Source organism: Galeopterus variegatus, unplaced genomic scaffold (assembly GCF_000696425.1).
Source record: "Galeopterus variegatus unplaced genomic scaffold, G_variegatus-3.0.2 Scaffold520, whole genome shotgun sequence".
In the NCBI taxonomy this organism is placed as follows: Eukaryota; Metazoa; Chordata; class Mammalia; order Dermoptera; family Cynocephalidae; genus Galeopterus; species Galeopterus variegatus.
In genome coordinates this window covers 374,453-393,964 of record NW_007726631.1, presented here as the reverse complement: position 1 = coordinate 393,964, position 19,512 = coordinate 374,453, and the positions used below count along the sequence as shown (strand labels likewise).

The window sequence follows — 19,512 nt, the reverse complement described above, 5'->3', positions numbered from 1 at the left end:
AGGTGTGTCCATGAGGGTGTTTCCAGCAGAGATCCGTATGAGAGTCTGAGTGGCCTGGGTGAGAAAGACCCACCCTCAGTGTGGGCAGGAACCATCCAATCCTCTGGGGGTCCAGAGAGAACAAAAGACAGAGGAAAGAGGTGAAGCTCTCTCCCGATCTGCTGGAGCTGGGATACACTCTTTTCTCCTGTTTTCTGACATCAGAGCTCGAGACTCTTCAGCTTTTGGGTTCCAGAACGTACACCAAGGACACCATCAGCTTCCCTGGTTTTAAGGTCTTTGGACTTGGACTGAGCCACGCTACTGGCATCCAGTTTATAGACGGCCTATCGTGGGATTTTTCTTCATAGTTATGTGAGCTAATTCCTCTGATAAATCCCTCTCATATAATTATAACATGTCCTATTGATTCTGTCTCTCTGGAGAACCCTGCCTAATACACCCTCCTAGTCCTACTCAGTTTACAGGAGGGGACTCACATGTCTACCTTACCCAAACCACCTTACTGCTTTTTACCTCTGGTGACCTTGGGATGTTTCATAAGGGAGCATAACTCCAGCTCAGATGCCATGGATAACAATGCCAGTTTGAAAATACTCAGCTTCACCTCCAGAATCCAGTTTATTTGTTTATGTGGTACAATAAACAAATATGCAGTCTACAAAATCGTATGCCACCAAGAGAAGCAACTTTTCAGCTTCGTGGACGCCCTGGTGGACAATTTTCTCCAGTCCATCTTCTATATGACAATCAGAGAGATCTTTATAAACACAAATTTTAGCCATTTATTTTTATACATAAAACCTTCAGTGACTCTCCTCATCTAATCAAGAGAGACTGAATAAATTATGATAATTATAGTTGGTCATAATCTTGCCCACACTTAACTCCAATCTCACTCTTAGTTCACTGTACACAAAACCCTTAATCCCACATTCTTGCTTTTAAACAAGCTCCTATGTCTAGCTAAACTTTCCTACCTTGTTTGCTTGGCTTCTTACTCATCCTTAAAATCCAGATCAGTTCCAGAGGGAGAGAAGAAATCTAGGGTTATCAGTGGGGGGAGGCGGACTGGAGAAACACCCAAAATGGCTGCAGAGAGTTTCAGGTCCCTAGAACAGCATGTTTTCTGAGAATCACAAAAAAAACCCTCCCCCTTCATCCTCACCACCACATCCCCTTTCTGCGTGTGCGAACTTCTCCACCTATAGAAAAATTCCAACTCAGCTTAAACCCCACTCACTTCCTTCCCCTTCCTTCTTAGCCAGTAGGAACAGTCCAGCTCAGCCTAACTGGATATAAAGGCCCACCCCGACTCTCCCTGCTGCTGCTCCCACTCTCGAGAGGGCAGCCTTCTTGTTCATTTTGCCTGCCTAATACACTTTGGTTGAGTCCCTGTCTTCTGGTGTGTTTTATTTTCGTGCTCAGGCTGGGGCTTTTCCTTTCATGGAGGAGAGAGGGGGATAGGGAGAGATTGGACACGGGGCACAAAGAATAAATACAATTTGTGACAATATACGTACAAGTAATATTGATTTGATCCACATATGTCAACATTGAACCCAAAAGATATGTATAATCAATTATGATTCAATAAAAAAAAACCATCCAGATCAGTATTATTTTCCTCACTTTCCCCCAGGAGAATTAAGGCAGCATCTAGAACACTGTAAGAAATTACTCAAGTGGAGCATAATTTTAGAAGCATGATACTTAATACATAAGAATAGGGGTATAATATTAGAAGGTGGTCTGTAGAGAAAAACCAGAACCTCTTTCAAAATGCCTTGATAAATATCCTACCTAAGACATGCTATTCTCAAACATTCTAAATAGGAGAGTTAAATGGTACAGTCTCTATGGAGAGAAACTTGGTGGGGGAGTTAAATTTTGTGTGTCAACTTGGCTAGGCTATGGCATGCAGCAAGAAGTCAAACACTGGTCTAGATGTTGCTGTGAAAGTATTTTGTAGACATAATTAACATCTACAGTTAGTTGACTTTCAGTAAAGCAGATTATCCTTGGTAACATGGGTGGACTTCATCCAATCAACTGAAAGTCTTAAGAGCAAAGACTAAGGTTTCCCAGAATAGAAGGAATTAGCCTCCAGACTCTAACATAGATATCCTTCCCGAGTTTCCAGTCTGCTGGCCTGCATTACAAATTTCAGCTACAACACTACAACCTCAGCTCTTGCTTGAGTTGCCAACCTGTCAGCCTGCCTTACAGACTTGCAGACTTCTCAGCCCCCACCACTTTGTCAGCCAATTCCGTATGTGTGCGTGTTTGTGTGTGTGTGTGTGTGTGTGCATGCACACACATGTGTCCCATTGGTTCTGTTGCTCTAGAAAACCCTGATTGATATACTTATCAAGATTGCAAAGGCACATACACTTCGACCCAGCTATTCTGCACTAGGAATTTAATCTATAGATCTACTCATGCATAAGCGAAATTATGTATGTACAAGATACTGTAGTACTGGGCTGGCCCAGTGGCGCACTGGATAGTGTGCCGCTTGGGAAGCGCGGCGGCGCTCCCACCGAGGGTTCAGATCCCACATACAGACCGGTTCCCGCTCACTGGCTGAGCGAGGCGCGGGAACAACACCAGGGGTTGCGATCCCGTTGCCAGTCCCCGGTCCGGTGCGGGGGCAACACTGAGGGTTGCGGTCCGTTGCCGGACACGGAAAAAGACAAAAGACAAAAAAAAAAAAGATACTGTAGTACTACAGAAACAACTAAACGCCCTTTACCGAAGTATTAGTTTAAAAATTATAGTATACACATGGCTAGAATAATTTGCAGCTATAAAAAAGAAAACTCTTTATTTTTTTATATTGAATTTCATCCAAGGTAATATTAAGTGAAACAAGCAAGATACAGATTAGGGTGTACGGATACCACCATTTATACAAAAGGAGAGAGGAGGTAGGGTATTGTACACATACACACACACACAAAATCTCTGGAAGGATATATAAGAAATTGGTAATATTTGGTAATATTGTTTCTGGGAAATAATAATATCTTTTTGTAACTGCAATTTGGTACCATAGATCATGAAAATAAATCAATTTGAAAGTGAAATGAAAAGGCACACCACATAGCACTTTTAAAGAAAGCATGAGGAATCGTGGGTGGCTGTTCACAGCACCAGTCCTCCGTTTCAGCAGTGCTCACGGGTGTGTGATTGCTCTGCCCTCTAGAGTCCGCTTTGAGAAGAGCTTGAAGTGAGCTTCGTATGACCCCCTCATCAGCCGGCTCCACCTAGTCTAGGAGAACAAACCTGAAATAGCTGTTCCCAGAATGGTTTTCCACTGGCTACATGCCTTCATTTCATCTGGCAACAGTGAAGTCTGTAATATTGGCAGTCAGAGGCTATTACAGCGGGAAGAATCGGAACTTGAATGAACCACAGCGCTATTGAAATCTGTTTCTTAGAAACAGGATCACATATTAAAACAGAATTGAGTGGGTCTTCAGTCACTAATAAAATACCAATGCTTCTTTATTACAGTACTCAATTTTGGTCAAAAATACAAACTAGAAATTAAATTATGGAACTATTATTCCTTTACGAGTTCAGCCTTTGACATAAATAAATAATCACGATGGTGGATTTTAAATCCTGGCACACTCAAAATGTACAGAAAAGACTTTGTAATCACATGTTCTCACTGCAGGCTGCAGCTAAATAATGAACTATGAGTAATAAATTTTTTGAACCATTTAATTTCTTGAAATTTAAACATACATTAAATTTAACAGTATATTTCCACCATCACATAGTCACTATTAATATTTTTCATATTTGAAAAAAAGATGCATTGATCTTTGCTGATTAGAAAATTATGACAGTCATTACTGACAATTTCAGTAATATAAAAAATCTAATAATATTAATAGGGTTAACTAAAAACACAAAATTGACTAAAATAAGTTTATTGTTTTGCAATAAAAACTTATAAGTCAATGTGAATATCCATAAGTTTTTAAAAGTCTCCTCTAAAAGGTCACTAAAGAGTTTATTTATTCTGTTTTAATTGATGTTAAATTTTTTTGCAGATTATTACATAAAGATATATCTTAGCACCTAACCCTGCTCTCCTCACATCTCCACCCCCCACCCTTTTCTTGTAGCTTCTGGCTCCTCCTGCCTCCAGCCAGATCCACCCCCTGCACCTCTTTTTCCAGCTCTTTCCCACACTCTGCCCCAATTTCTTCCCCAAAATAAAGAGAAAAAAAAAGACATATTTTAGTAATGGTTTATAGGACGAAGAAGCAATCTTTTATCTTCACTGAAAGTGTTTCTAAATAATCATTGAAAAGTATCAAGTAGCTAGGAGCTTATTGATTGGTTCAGGTGCTTTGAAAATCAAATTAAAGACACACTCCTTGATTTTCCAATACAAAAACTCTCGATGGTATTTCTCCTCTATCCGAGCATTAAATGCTGCTATTCATCAAGGTTCTTTCCTAGACATTGTGCCTTCTATAAACTCTCAGTGCTGGTTCCTTGCAGTCTCCTGGTTTAGTTGTCACCTGTATGCTAGTGACACTGGATCACTAACTCTAACTCTGTACTCCCCACTGAACTCCAGGCTGCCTGGATCTTTCCATACAGATAGTTCTCAGGTATATGAAACACAAAAGGTCTAAAAATGAACTCACCATCATTCCCCAAAACTGTTCTTTCATCAGTGTTCACTATCACCCACTTCATCAACCAGGAATCAGGACGCCACCTATGCTGTTCTCCTGCCTTGCCTTCATATCAAATTCCCATGCTGTCCAGTGTTACTTCCTAAGTGTTGTAAAATTCTCCTGTCCTAGATGAGGCCGCAGACATCTCACCCTAGGCTATTTCAATCACTTTTTAATAATTCTTCCTGTCTCCAGTCTTGCCTCCCTCTGCAGTCATCCACAATGTAACCAGAATGATGGGTCCAAAATGCAATTCTGGAGAGAAGCTATCACTTTGGGTCACACACTTGGTCTATGGAAATGCATAAAGCTAAATGATCCTACTATATTTTCTGGTCTATTAAATACAGTTTTTTTTAGTATATGGAGAAGTCTGTAATACATGAACAGAAGTTTGCAAGACAGTTTTTTTTTTTTTTTCTTTTTTACTGACCGGCAACGGGATCGCAACCCTCGGTGTTGTGCCCACACCACGCTCAGCCAGTGAGCGGGAACCGGTCACCACATGGGATCCGAACCCTCGGCGGGAGCGCCGCTGCGCTCCCAAATGGTGCACTCTCCAGTGCGCCACCGGGCCGGCCCTGCAAGACAGTTTTTGACTTACAAATGCCTGACATATAAATATCTCTTACCTGGACATAGGTGTCTCATTCAGGCATTCGTCTCCTCTAAGTTCCTACTGAAAACAGGGCCTCCTCATGGTACAGCTTCAGGGGCACTGAATTCTGCATGAGGGGCACCCCTCTCATGAGAATGGTGTCCCCTAGAGTCAGCAACAAAAAATTCTGCCTGGATGTGCCCTCCTCTGTGCTAGAATCGCCCTTCCCATCACCTTTCCTTTCCATTACCTTCCACTGCTGAGGACAATGGGAATCTCTGCCCCCTCCTGATACTTCTGGGGACTCTTGTGTGATTCCCTACTACCTCTTAAGTCACAAGGACCCTCTTTGACTGCTCAGGGGTCCCTCTGATTCCACAAGACACTAGGAACCTCACTTCTGCTGCTGAGACCCCATAACGCAGCAGAACCAGAGTGGGCTGTATGGGGATTGGAGTGTGGGGAGTTGTGAGATGGCTGCACTCAGTGGAACCTAGAATTAGTTTCCTCATGGAAATACTCATAATGCTCTCATTCTGGTTATGGTTTGTACTGTTATTATTACCATAATTCAGTTCAGAAGTGCTAAATAGGACTTTGGGGGTCATTTTGGAAAGTTAAGTTACTACATAAGCACTGTGACTATGGGAACGTGTATTGTGGATTGACTTACAAGGGAACATTTGGAGTACAATCAACCAATTTGGGGGGGTGGGGGTGGCTGGCCAGTGCAGGGATCCAAGCCCCTTGAATATTATTAAACTCATGTTTAATAGTTCTAGTATGTGGGGGGTAGGGGGAGGTGCTCATATGCACAGCAATTTACTTCCTAACTAATAAATTTCCATTTAATATTAAAATATACTTGCTAATGGGTTAGGATTATTGTTTATTTTCTAGATTCTAAAGTTAGGTCATTGGTGGCCATTTGCTCTAGTTTTTTAGCTTTATCTCCTCTGATTGCTCAAGTGTCTCATTATTTTCCATTTATTACCCATTTTAATTAATAAATTATCAAGTGTTTTCCCAAGTGTGGCTGGTGGAGCATCAGGTGCATGGATCATGTGAGATGATCTTATGGTTTTTGTTCTTCATTCTGTTCATGTGGTGTTGTATAGTTTTGTGTATGTTGAACCATCCTTGCATTCCTGGGATAAATCCCAGTTGGTATGGTGTATGACCCTTTTTATTGTGCTATTGAATTTGGTTTGCTAGTATTTTGTTGAGGATTTTTGCCTCTATGTTCATCAGAAATATTGGTCTGTAATTTTCTCTTTTTGTAGAGTCTTTGCCTGGCTTCGGTATCAGTAATGTTGGCCTTGTAAAATGAATTTGGAAGTGTTCCTTCCTCTTCGAGTTTTGGAAAAGTTTGAGAAGGATTGGCACTAATTATTCCTTAAATGTTTTGTAGAATTCACCCATGAAGCTGGCAGGATCTGAGCTTTCCTTTGTTGGAAGATTTTGATTACTGATTCAGTCTTCTAACTTGTTATTGGTCTGTTCAGATTTTCTATTGCTTAATGACTCAGTCCTAGTAGGTTGTATATTACTAGGAATCTATCCATTTCTTCTAGGTTGTTCAATTTGTCAGCATACAACTGTTCGTTGTAGTCTCTCATGATATTTTTTTATTTCTGTGGTATCAGTTGTATTGTCTCTTTGATTTATAATTTTATGTATTTGAGGCTTCTCTCTGTTTTTCTTGGTCTAGCTGAAAGTTTGTCAAATTGGTCTGTTCAGGTTTTCTGTTTCTTCAGGTTTCAGTCTTGGTAGGTTGTATGTTTCTAGGAATTTATCTATTTCTTCTAGTTTATTCAGTTTGTTGGCATGTAACTGTTCATAGTAGTCTCTGAGGATCCTTTGTATTTTTGTGGTATATCAGTTGTAATGTCTCCTTTTTCATTTCTGATTTTATATATTTGAGTCTCCTCTATTTCTTAGTCTAGTAAAGGTTTGTCAAAAAACCAACTCTTAGTTTAATTACTCTTTCCTATTTTTTTTTCTAGTCTCTATTTCATTTATTTCTGCTCTGATATTTATTATTTCCTTCATACTGCTGATGTGGGGCTTAGTTTGTTCTTTTTCTGGTTCCCTCAGGCATAAAGTTAGGTTGTTTATTTGAGGTCTTTCTTCTTAGTGTAAGCATTTACTGCCATAAACTTCCTCCTTAAAACTGCTTTTCCTACATCCCATAAGTTTTGGTATATTGTTTTCCCATTTTTCCTTTGTCTCAAGATATTTTTTGATTTCTCAAAAGGGTAATTTTTTAACAATGATGTTTTGAACAGGACTACTTGATGTCAGTAATGATCAGAGTCTAAGACCCTTCCAGATTCACTAACCAGTTCCAAATGAGCCTGTTCCACAACCTTTCACTACCAAGAACAGTCTTTGCAGGCAGGAGCCCTTCCTCTGAGTTCCAGGTTCGGGGATATAAACCTTCCCAAGCATGAATCACCACCGGTAGTCTGCAGCATGCCTTTTGACCTGTGGCCTCTCTGTGCCTTCTAGATAGCAGCAACTTCTCCGGAGACTTCCAAGGTATACCAAAATGGAGCCTAAACATTTCCTTCCTTTTCTGATCAGTATTGTAACTAGTTCTTTGAGATGAGAATAAATCACCAGCAATGAAATTATTTCATCAGGAAGCTTATTTTCTAAAAACTGCTGTCTGGAGAAAGATGGCAGTGTTAATTGATGATCAAATATTTTCCCCCCACACACTAAAAATTCCCCAAAGAAGTAATAACAGAGCAAATAATTACACCAGGGCGGAAGCTAACAAAGTCCTCAAGTGCAGACAATAAAAGGGCAAAAAGTTATCTTCCAAATGAAGCACAATTTGAACTAAAATGAAAGACTCCAGAAGCCAACCCACAACTGTACAGATTTTAGTACATTGCTTGTATGAGGCATATGGGAATAATACTGAAGTCTCCTGCTAATCCCCTCAGCTTAAAGGGGCAGGGGCTGGATGCCCGGCTTTGGCAAAGACAAGAAATTCCCTGGAGTTCTTTTCTTCATGGAAGATTGCCAAGAGTGGTGGAGCTGGAGGGTAAATTTGTTCACTTAATAGTGTTGCAAGTAAAAAGGGCTCCTCAGCTAAGCAAAACCAATATTTTCTTCTTTAAACAAAGGGAGCAGTGGGAGCAAAATCCTGAAAGACTTAGGAATACCAGTCAAGGCCAACATGTAATGAAGTGGGTTGTATATGGCCCCCTGGGCTCATCTGGTGCAAGCAGCAAAGAGAAATCAGCACAGAGATCTGTGCAGGCAGCCTCTGAAGAGGAGAAATGGAGTGAGAAAGAGGAGGTGGTAGTGCTTCATCCAGTGGAACACTAAGCTGGCAGAGTTGAGCAAACCTGTACCAGCTACCACTACCCTGTATCAACTTCATTTGGTGGGTCTCAAACTCCAGGGCACATAAGAATTATCTGGAGAAATTGTTTAAAATGCATGTAACGAGCTCCACCCCAAGAGGATCTTGTTAAACAGTGAGGCCTTAGGAATAGGCTTTTTTAAAATTTTAAACCAGGCACCTGATGCTCCACAGAAATAGAAAAAACAATCCTAAAATTTGTATGAAACCATAAAAGACCCCAGATAGCCAAAGCAATCTTGAGCCAAAAGAACAAAGTTGGAAGCAACATACCACCTGACTTCAAAATATCTTATAAATCTATTATAATCAAAAGAGCACGGTACTGGCATAAAAACAGACATATAAACCAATGGAACAGAATAAAGAACCCAGAAATAAGTCCACGCCTTTATGGTCAATTGATCTTCGACAAAGGTGCCAAAAACACACAGAGGGGAAAGGAAGGACAGTCTCTTCAATAACTGGTGTTAGGAAAACTGGATATCCACATACAGAAAAATAAAATTGGACCCTTGTCTCACACCATATACAAAAATCATACCGAAATGGAATAAAGACTTAAATGTAAGACCTGAAATTCTACAACTACTAGAAGAAAATTTAGGGGTAAATCTCCAGGACTTTGGTCTGTGATAATTTTTGGAAAATGACCCCAAAAGCACAGGCAACAGAAGCAAAAATAAACAAATAGGGGCTGCCTGGTTAGCTCAGTTGGTTAGAGCATAGCCTTGTAACACCAAGGTCAAGGGTTTGGTTCCCCATACTGACCAGCAACCAAACAAAACATAACAATAAGAAAAATAAACAAATGGTATTGCATCAAACTAAGAAGCTTCTGCACAACAAAGGAAACAATCAACAGAGTGAAAGGAAAACCTATGAAATGAGAGAAAATATCTGCAAACTATACATTTGATAAGGGGTTAATATCCAAAATACTACAGAAATCCAGACAACTCAATAGCAAGTAAACAAATAACCTGATTAAAAATTGGGTGATAACATGAACAGATACTTCTCAAAAGAAGATATTCAAATGGCCAATAGCTATATGCAGAAATCCAGACAACTCAATAGCAAGTAAACAAATAACCTGATTAAAAATTGGGTGATAACGTGAACAGATACTTCTCAAAAGAAGATATTCAAATGGCCAATAGCTATATGAAAAAAAAATGGCCAACATCACTAATCATCAGGGAAATGAAAATTAAAATCCCAATGAGTTATCACTTCACACTTGTTAAAATGGCTTTTATCAAAAAGACAGTAGATAGCAAGGGGCTGGCCAGTTAGCTCAGTTGATTAGAGCACAGCCTTATAACACCAAGGTTATGCATTCGAATTCCCCTCCCAGACAGCTGCAAAAAATTTTTAAATAGACGAAAGATAACAAGTGTTGGTGAGGATGTGGAGAAAAGGGAACGCTTGTACACTATTGACAGGAATGTAAATTGGTACAAAAATTATGGAAAACAATATGGCGGGTCCTCAAAAATTAAAAATAGAAGTATCAAAAAATTTAAAATAGTACTTCTATATTATCCAGCAATTCCACTTCTGGGTATTTATCCAAAGGAAATGAAATTAGTATGAATATGTATAAGAGATATCTTCACTCCCATGTTCATCGCAGCACTATTCACAGTAGCCAAATATGGAATCAACCTAAGTGTCCATCGATGGAAGAATAGATAAAGATAAACAATGGAATACCATTCAGCTCTAAAAAAAAGAAGGAAGTCCTATCATTTGTGACAACATGGATAAACCTGGAGAACATTATGCTGGGTAAAGTAATCCAGGCACAGAAAGGCGAATACTGCATAAGCCCACTTATAAGTGGAATCTGAAAAAGTGAAACTCATAGAAGCAGAGAGTAGAATGGTGGGAGCCAGGTGCTGGGCAGTGAGGGGGTGAGAGAGGAGCAATGAGGAGATGTTGGTGAAAGGGTACAAAGTTTTAGTTAGACGGGATGAATAAGTTCTAGAGATCTACTATACACATGGCGACTATAGTTGATAATAGCATAAAATACGATTATACTTGAAAATTGCTGAGAGTAGATTTTTAAATGTTCTTGCCACAAAATAGTAAGTATGTGAGCCAATGGATATGTTAATTAGCTTGACTTAATTATGTCACGATACATACATATATCAAAATATCACATTGTACACCACAAATATACACAATTTTCATTTGTCAACTGTATCTTAATAAAGCTGGGGGGAAATAAAAAGTAAAAATAAAAACACAATAACTGAAGATCATTTTTACTTAAGAATATAGGTAAGAAAAAAAAATTTTTAATAGTAGATAAAATCTAGCAATATGTTAAAGGACCGGTATAACCAAACAGGGTTTGGTTCAGTAATCCAAGAATAGTTCAAGCACTAGAAAAGCATGATTTAATGTTTTAAGAAATTGAAGGAGAATAAAAACGTGATCATAAGAAGTGGGGCTAAAAAATTCATCTAGCCATTCTTCATTGTTTAAAACTTCATATAACACAGAATGAATCTTCCAAATGTGTTGAAGTTCATCTCCTAGAAATCAATAGTCGACACTGTAAATAAAGAAACGCTAAAATCATTTTCACTAAAATGAAAAAAAAAGGAAGAAAGTCTTCTACTACCACTAGTAGTCAACAGTGATGTGTAGGGGGTGTTATAGATAATAGGGTTAGATAAAAGGAATAAACATTCAGTCTAAAAATGAAAAAAATGCCCTCTTGATTTCTTTTTCTATTTTGTTTATAAGTATGCTTAGGTTCTTCAAAAGGTAGGATCTGGGGCCCAACCTATTTCTTTTTCTATTTTGTTTATAAGTATGCTTAGGTTCTTCAAAAGGTAGGATCTGGGGCCGAACCCGTGGCTCACTCGGGAGAGTGCGGCACTGGGAGCGCCGAGGTTGGCCGGTGCACTCACTGGCTGAGTGCGGTGTGGACAGCACCAAGCCAAGGGTTGCGATCCCCTTACCGGTCACAAAAAAAAAAAAAGGTAGGATCTGAAGATGATGAATAGCAGGCTGTCCCAGAAAGACAGGCCGTTGGGCTTTCTCTATTTACAGGGACAGCTGGAGATGATCAGAAGTAGACTGGCCAAGTGTTTAGGGCCTGCACTGCCAAGACATGCCTTTAAAAATAGGGAGTGAAAATCCAGTCTCGTTTACTTATCAAACGGACCATTGACCCTCAAATTCAAACTGCTATAGTATACACTAATTGCTTAATCCAGCTAATTTTGGGAACAGACTGATGATCAAAGATAGTTTTATTATAAAGTGACATTTGTTAATAGAGATCCAGGCCCCCAAATGGGATTTTCAGGGCACTCATAACAGGCATAGGGTAACCTCATAATTCTGCCTCTTAGTCACAAATCTATTTAATCCAAGATTTTTTCAAATTAATTTACTTAAGAAATTAGGTCATTCATTACAATAATTTCGCAAGCAAAGATAGCCAGCTGCTCAAGTGAGATCTCAAATTTTCTAACAAATCGAATAAACACTAATTTGTTTGTTGATATGATTATGGAATTAGAAAAATGGCCTGTTCCACAGCATGAAAAGTTAATATCCAAATTATTTCATTATGACTCATTTCTGTCACAAGTTAAATGAAAAAGAAAATCTATTGTTCACAAACTAAAAAAAAATCATTGTTTAAAAAAAAGATCATTTGAACATAGTTTAAAACCTCTAGGGCCAGCCCGGTGGCACACTGCTATAGTGCGCCGCTTCGGAGCACGGTGGCACTCCTGCTGAGGGTTCGGATCCCACATACAGACCGGTTCGCGCTCACTGACTGAGCGAGGTACGGGCGCGACACTGAGGGTTGCGATCCGTTGCCGGACACGATAAAAGACAAAAAAAAAAAAAAAGAAAGAAAGAAAACCTCTAACTGCAGGTTGTAATCTCCACATGGTCCCACAGATTCCCTCTAGTAGGGAACCCACATCCTGCTTTAATCAGTGATCATCCTTCTTAGACCTCTATTCTCAAATTGCCTTCCCTACATTATAAGGATCTTATTGTTAATAGTATTCATTTTCATAAAGACCTTATATTGTATACCCTCTATACACATTTCCACTGCTGGCCACAGCATTTCAAGATTCCAGGAAGATGCTAAAGGAAGTTGAGGTTTATTGTTTTCTTATCATTTAAATTTAAATTTAAAGGAAATTAATTTGCAGAAATGACACCTTTTCCTTAGAAGAATACCTTGTGTGCAGTTGGGAGAAGAAATGCTCATTTTCAAGCTGTTCTCATATCCATAAAGAGAAGGAACAGTATTGAAGAACATTTCAGGCCTCTCCTCCCTGCTGTCCTTGAGACAAAGACAGACTGTTTGGAGACAGAGGAGGTAAAGTATGGGCCCTCGTGTGGTCCTTAGATCTCAGTCTTCCTGCAGGCTCTGCATTTCTCCTTCAACTCGCAGCTGCACTGTGAACAGCGAGGAGCAACAAGTATACCAGGGAAGGCCGAGGGCTGCTGCAGCCGAGGGCCCCAGAGCCCGAAGCGCTCTGCAGTGGCTGGGTGGGGAGGCAAGCTGGGGTTCTCCATCTGGCTGCAGAGATGAGTGTCTACACCTCTAAGCAGGGGGAGTGGGCCAGAAAGCTCTAGATTTGAGAAAGGACAGGAACATAGGAAGATCTACTCCAGCTCAGCACGCCAGATGTCTTATATTTTGGAATAATTATTTGATACTCTTTAAGCCTCATATAACTCCTATGTCAACCTTTTTTCCAAATTTCTTAGAAGGTGAGAAGAGGTATAATCATATTTCTTGAATCAACGCAGCCCCACCTATGCCCCACCCCCATCACCACATCATCCACTTCACAGCCCAGATGACTCTGGATTAAAAGACTACTGGAAATTATTTCTCTGCATTTTGCCTTAAATAATATTGGCCAAGGGGAAAAAAAGAAAATTTACTGAAATTCTGAGTAAGCATCTAAGTTCAGCACTAGATGTCTCCATCCTGGAAATTATTTCTCTGCATTTTGCCTTAAATAATATTGGCCAAGGGGAAAAAAAGAAAATTTATTGAAATTCTGAGTAAGCATCTAAGTTCAGCACTAGATGTCTCCATCCTGACACTTTGAATTATGTATACGATCATTTTTTCCCAATCTCTTTTATGTTCTTCCTAAAAAATAATAACAATAAATGCCAAATATTTTACCCTAAATTATTATTAGACAGATGACTTTTTTTTAAGAATGCTTCTCCTTGCCACTTGTCTATGCTCTGAAAACATTAAGTTTGAATTATTTCAACCACATTATGATCTAGAACAATGGTGACTAACATCACCCAGGAGGCTGAGGCCCTCCCAAAGATTTGATTTAAATGGTAGAGGGCAGAGTCTGAACAGCAGAATTGGTTTCAACTTCTTCAGGTGGTTCTGATGAGAAGCATCAGCACTGGTCCTTAGTGGCTCCTAAACCGGAGTATTCATCAGAATCACCAGTGAGGCCCCTCCCCAGACCGACTGTAGGATCAGGAAAAACCAACCCTGTTTTTCCTTCCTCTGCACTCACACGCAACACACTTTTGTGACCAGCTGTGTGGAGTTTTTTTTCCCACACTGACCAATTCTCTGACACCTGTTGGAAGTCAACTGACACTAACTGAGTTAGTGCAGACCCCACAGGTTAAGGGCTCAGTCCCACAAGATTGGCCCCCACTTTAGATGCCAATCACGAGTAGTAAGTCCCCAAATTACCCACAATTTCTCTCCACTTTGGCTACAAATTAGAGGTTTCTACAACCCCCTTCTTGGTTTCCATAATTTGCTAGAACAGCTCACAGAACCCAGGAAAACAATTTACTTACTATTGCTGATTTAGTAAGTAAAGGATATTTTAAAGGATACAGATGAACTGCCATATGAAGGGATACATAGGGCATGATCTGGAAGGGTCCTGAGCACAGAAGCTTCAGTCCTCATGGAACTGTGGTATGGATGTGTTTACCCACACAGAAGCTCTCCAAACCCCATATTTCAGGGATTTTTATGGATGCTTCATCACGTAGGCATGATCAATTATTCACTCAAATCTCCAGCCTCTCTCCCCTTCCCACAGAATGGGGAGTGGGGCTGAAAGTTCCAAGCTTCTGATCATGGGTTAATCTTTCTGGTGACTAGCCCTCATCCAGGAGCCACCAAGAGTCACCTCAACTCACTGCAGGGACTCATTCAGGATTCTTCACTGTAGGGAGCACTGTGCTCCTGTGGGCCTCACCCACTAGCCCAGCAAGAGCAGTATCCGTTTGCTCCCGAGGCAGCTGCTCCACATCTCAAATGCCCTGGCTGCCCATAGATCAGCCTCAGCTCCTGCAGCAGCCTGACGAGTTTGCTGATTCTCTTTACTTCTCAGACTCACCCCACCCACCCCCATTCCATGCAAACTGCCTTTAGGACATATCATCTAATTTCCCTTGGGTAGTGGCCTCTTCACTTATTTCCTTTACAACATGGAAATTTCCAAATTTGCATGATGCCTGTACTTTCTCCCTCTTAGGACACCTATTTATTCTCCTTGTTTCCCTCTCCAGAGCCTCCCCACGTCTTCCCTTTAGTGCTTTTCTGATCTGCATTCTCACCCAAATTTCTTTCCTACTTTGCTTCCTCTTGGCAGAGGAATCTGTGTAAGAATAAAATAGAATGTAGTAGTCTTTTTTATGCTGATTTGGGTTGTATGATTGAAGCACATTTTATCAATCTAACAGAATAGGAGGAAGAAGAGTCATCGTTGGCTGACATGACACAAATTCTGTCAGCAAGTGATTGAGAAGAGACAACAGTCTGTTCTCTTATAATTAAAACATATTTTAGAGCATTTCATTCCATAGTTCAGTTTTGCAAATACAGCATCAATTTTGTGAGCACACGCGGTAAGAGAGAGCATATTGTTATGTAAAGTAAGTCAGTGCTATTTTCCAAGTAATTTTCAAGGGTTATAAACCTCCAAAATCATCAGCAAAATTGACTGCAACGTATTAGTCATTAAGAAATTTCTCCATTATAAATGTTCATTATTGGATCCCACAATAATTGCTCTATGGCATTCTATGATTAAGTGGCACAAGAGAGGATAATATGGAGCCAGTATTTCAGTCGTACATTCTCATGTACACAACTATAATTTCACACCGTAACAACTTAAATTGACATGCAGCTGAAAACACTGCAAGTTACTTGAAAAATAAAGTGATTCCTAGCAAGGTTCACTTTTTAATAAACTTTGAGAATAAAGGGTGAAACATCTTCCGTTGCTGTGGCCTAGTACACAGTAGTCACTCAATAATTATGTGTTACATAATGTGCTGAAGACTCAGGGTTAGCGGGCCCTAGTGTCATCCCATTCTCACTGGAATAGAACTGGGAGCCTCCCCTCCTTATGGGACTAAACTAACTCTTGAAGGGCTAGCAGGTTGCCTAGTTTTTTTCCCTAGTTCACTCCATTTTTAGACATTGAGTGATCATAGGTAAATTGTCATTTTGGTTCTGCCTGTAATTATAGAACTTCAGGCAAGTTTTCTGGGGTGCATATATTAAACAAGAAGCTTTGACTGGCAGTTCATAACTCCAGGCCTTAACATGCTATGACTTATGCTGTTTCTATACATCCCTGGAGGTGCCGTACTCATCTACTCTTTAGTCCTCTCTGTCTCTCCCCTCCTTATCATGCTCTTCACTCTCATGCTCTTTCTCCCCCCTTTTCCCCAGCCCAAAATGGATACAGCTAAATTTTTAATATGTTTTTAGCAATACAGACTCTCAGGGCCCTGTGCTGTACTGGGCATGAGCTCTGAGAAAGCAGAGACCAGAATTCTTGCTCTGATTCTTAGAATTTCATAGCTGCTGTGAAATCAAGAATTTGCCAGGGAGCAATGAAATTATTAATGGCCTGACCATGGGAGGGATCCATGTGGCAGAGAGGAAGATGGGAGGTGATAAGTGAGAACTTGGGACGCAGTTAACTGGACTGTAGTCCAGATCCCTGGGCAGCAGCAGAGCACTGGTTACCTCGGTGGGTTGCCAAAGCTTCAGTGAGAACTAGGAGACAAAGCAAAGTCATTATACAGAAATTCACAGAAATTCAATTTAACCTACTTCACAATTTTGCTCAGAGCCAGCTGTAGTCTTAACCACTCATATTTATTAGAAGTTAAACAGGTTTCAGAAATAAAGATTCCATGAGATGGGGCTAAGTATTTCTTCTCCCTTAAAAGTAGTGTTGCAACATGGATAAACTTAGAGAAAATTATGTTAAGTGAAATAAGCCAGGTACAGAAAGAGAAATACCTCATGTCCTCACTCATAAGTGGGAGCTGAGAAAAAAAAAAGAAAGATACAACAATCACGATAACTCCTTGAACATTCAAAAAGACACAACAGAACTGAGACCACTAGAGGTGGGGGTGGGGGGGCGATAGGGAGAAACTGTTAAAGAGCCAGAAAAAAATGTTTACATTGTGTAATGATAAAATTTTTTAAATTAAAAAAATTTAAAAAGTAGTGTTTTCTGTAAAAAGCAAACTATAAATATAGTCCATCCTTCCACCCACATAACTCAGAATATACAATAAATTAGAAAATATTATTTGTGCTGTTGAACTTGCACGGTGCTGTCTGCACCACGCCCAGCCAGCGAGCGCACCAGCCACCCCTATATAGGATTCGAACCCGCGGCCTTGGTGCAGCCAGTGCCACACTCTCCCGAGTGAGCCACAGGGCTGGCCCCCAAATATCAACTTTTAATAAATCAAAGCTAAATTTATTAAAACTTTCTGCCAAAGAGAGGGCTATAGTTTGGGTATGTTTGCTCGTCAAAAAGGTATGTGGAAATTAGGAGACATGAAAAATCTAAGAATGGCTGAATTGTTCCACATAAGAAAGAGCATGGAGGTGCCCAAAGAAGAAATATGGGGAATGGAGAAAGTAGGAAGAGCTTGGCAAAGTGAGTGCTGGGGAGTCAAGAGGAGAACTAGTTTGGTGGTGCGAGGAGCAGCAGGCAGAAAGGACAGGCAGTGGGATGGGAGGGAGTGGAGGTGAGAGCTTCTGTGGAGCCTGGAGCTGTGGAGAGGAAGCGTTACCTAAATAGGGATATTAAGAGGATTTTGTGTGTGTGTGTATGTTATGCAGTATAAATTCCCTGCCTCCAAATCCTCAAAAAAATGTTGGTGAAGACCTACATAGAGTCCAATTTGTGTTTCTTTCCTATGTGTAACCATCCAGAGATTGGCCTCCAGGGGGACTGGGACATGTAGGTTGTCCTTTAAAAACAGTAGAGGCTGGGCCGGCCCGGTGGCACACTGCTACAGTGCGCCGTTTGGAAGCGCGGTGGCGCTCCCGCCGAGGGTTCGGATCCCACATACAGACTGGTTCCCGCTCACTGGCTGAGCGAGGTGCAGGCACGGCGCCGAGGGTTGTGATCCCGTTGCCAGTCCCGGTCCGGTAAGGGCACGACACTGAGGGTTGCAATCTGTTGCCGGTCACGAAAAAAGACAAAAAGGAAAAAAAAAAAAAAAAAACAGTAGAGGCTGCATGTCCATCCCAAGTCATGTCTCAATAAGTAACATGTCAGTTCTCTGATTTCATGATCACTTTGAGAGGCCCTGACAGAAGGAGGTGAAATTTGATGTCTGAAGTTAGAAACTTTGATCCTTGTTATCAGTATAACCAGCCAAGAAGAAAAGGAGATCTCCAATAATAAGGGAAATACATGGGTCAAATTAAGTAAGGTTATTATATCTAAGCAATGAAATTATTAAAGAAAAACCAAAATAATGGGTCAAGACCAGAAAGGAAGAATTACATATTTGCAAGGAAAAGATCAAAATAGAATCAAAATAGATCAAAACAGAATAAAAAATAGATCAAAATAGAATCAAAAGATCAAAATAGAATCAAAGTTGTAAATGTTGAATGGAAGCTATTTCCACACCAAAAAATATTGTGAAAAATAAGAAAGGTGAAAAAAAAAAAAAAAAGAAGAGAATAATAGTGATACTTTCATGTCTTGAAACCCCATCAGCAGTAGATGCTATATTAGGTGGCTTACTAGGCTTTTTCTTTTATTAATAATTAAAAACAGCCATTTTCAGTAAACATTACTTCATTTTTCAGATGAAAAAACCAAAGGGTCACTTGCCTAATGTTATATAACTTGTCAGTAGCAGAATTCAGGTTTGAACACAGGTATATGTCATTCTAAAGTTCATGTTCTTTAGATCTATAGATCACTGCTTGTGATCTATACTATTATTCTGGTGTGTTATAGAAATACATAGATGAAGTTTATTACCATTAACTTCCGATTCTGATGGTAAGAAATAGATTTTTCCTAGTGCAGCAATATCAGGCACCATTATGCCGTCAGAAGGTGAACTAAGGCTTGTGCTACTGCGTGAACTCAGTCCTACACCTCAGATCAAAATATAAAAGTGTCTGAATGAACTTCCACACCTGATATGTGAGAAGGAGCCCTATTAGAACAAGCATGGCAATTTCTCCTGAATGACCCAAAGTTAAAAACACACTCACCCAAGGATCTTAAAAAACAACAAATCTCTAGATATTAAAAGGTACAGGCGATATAAGTGTTTCTCAAATCACATAACCTTTTCCAAGGATACCATGTGTTCCTAGTCATTTTCCTAAGGAAGTGTTACTGAAACATTTTTGAAATTTTCATTTTTTTAAAAGTAGTGTACACATAACAACAAAAGTAAATTTTAGTGTAATCTTTCAGTAGAACAAAACAAACATATCTAAGAGCACAAAAGCACAAAAGCTGGGAGTT

The 19,512-nt window shown here is 39.9% G+C and overlaps 1 pseudogene; it reads right to left on the bottom strand.

Annotated features, from left to right (window-relative positions):
• Positions 1-19,078, bottom strand: part of LOC103588047 — a 40,651-nt pseudogene extending 21,573 nt beyond the window's left edge.
• Between the last annotated feature and the right edge of the window lie 434 nt (positions 19,079-19,512).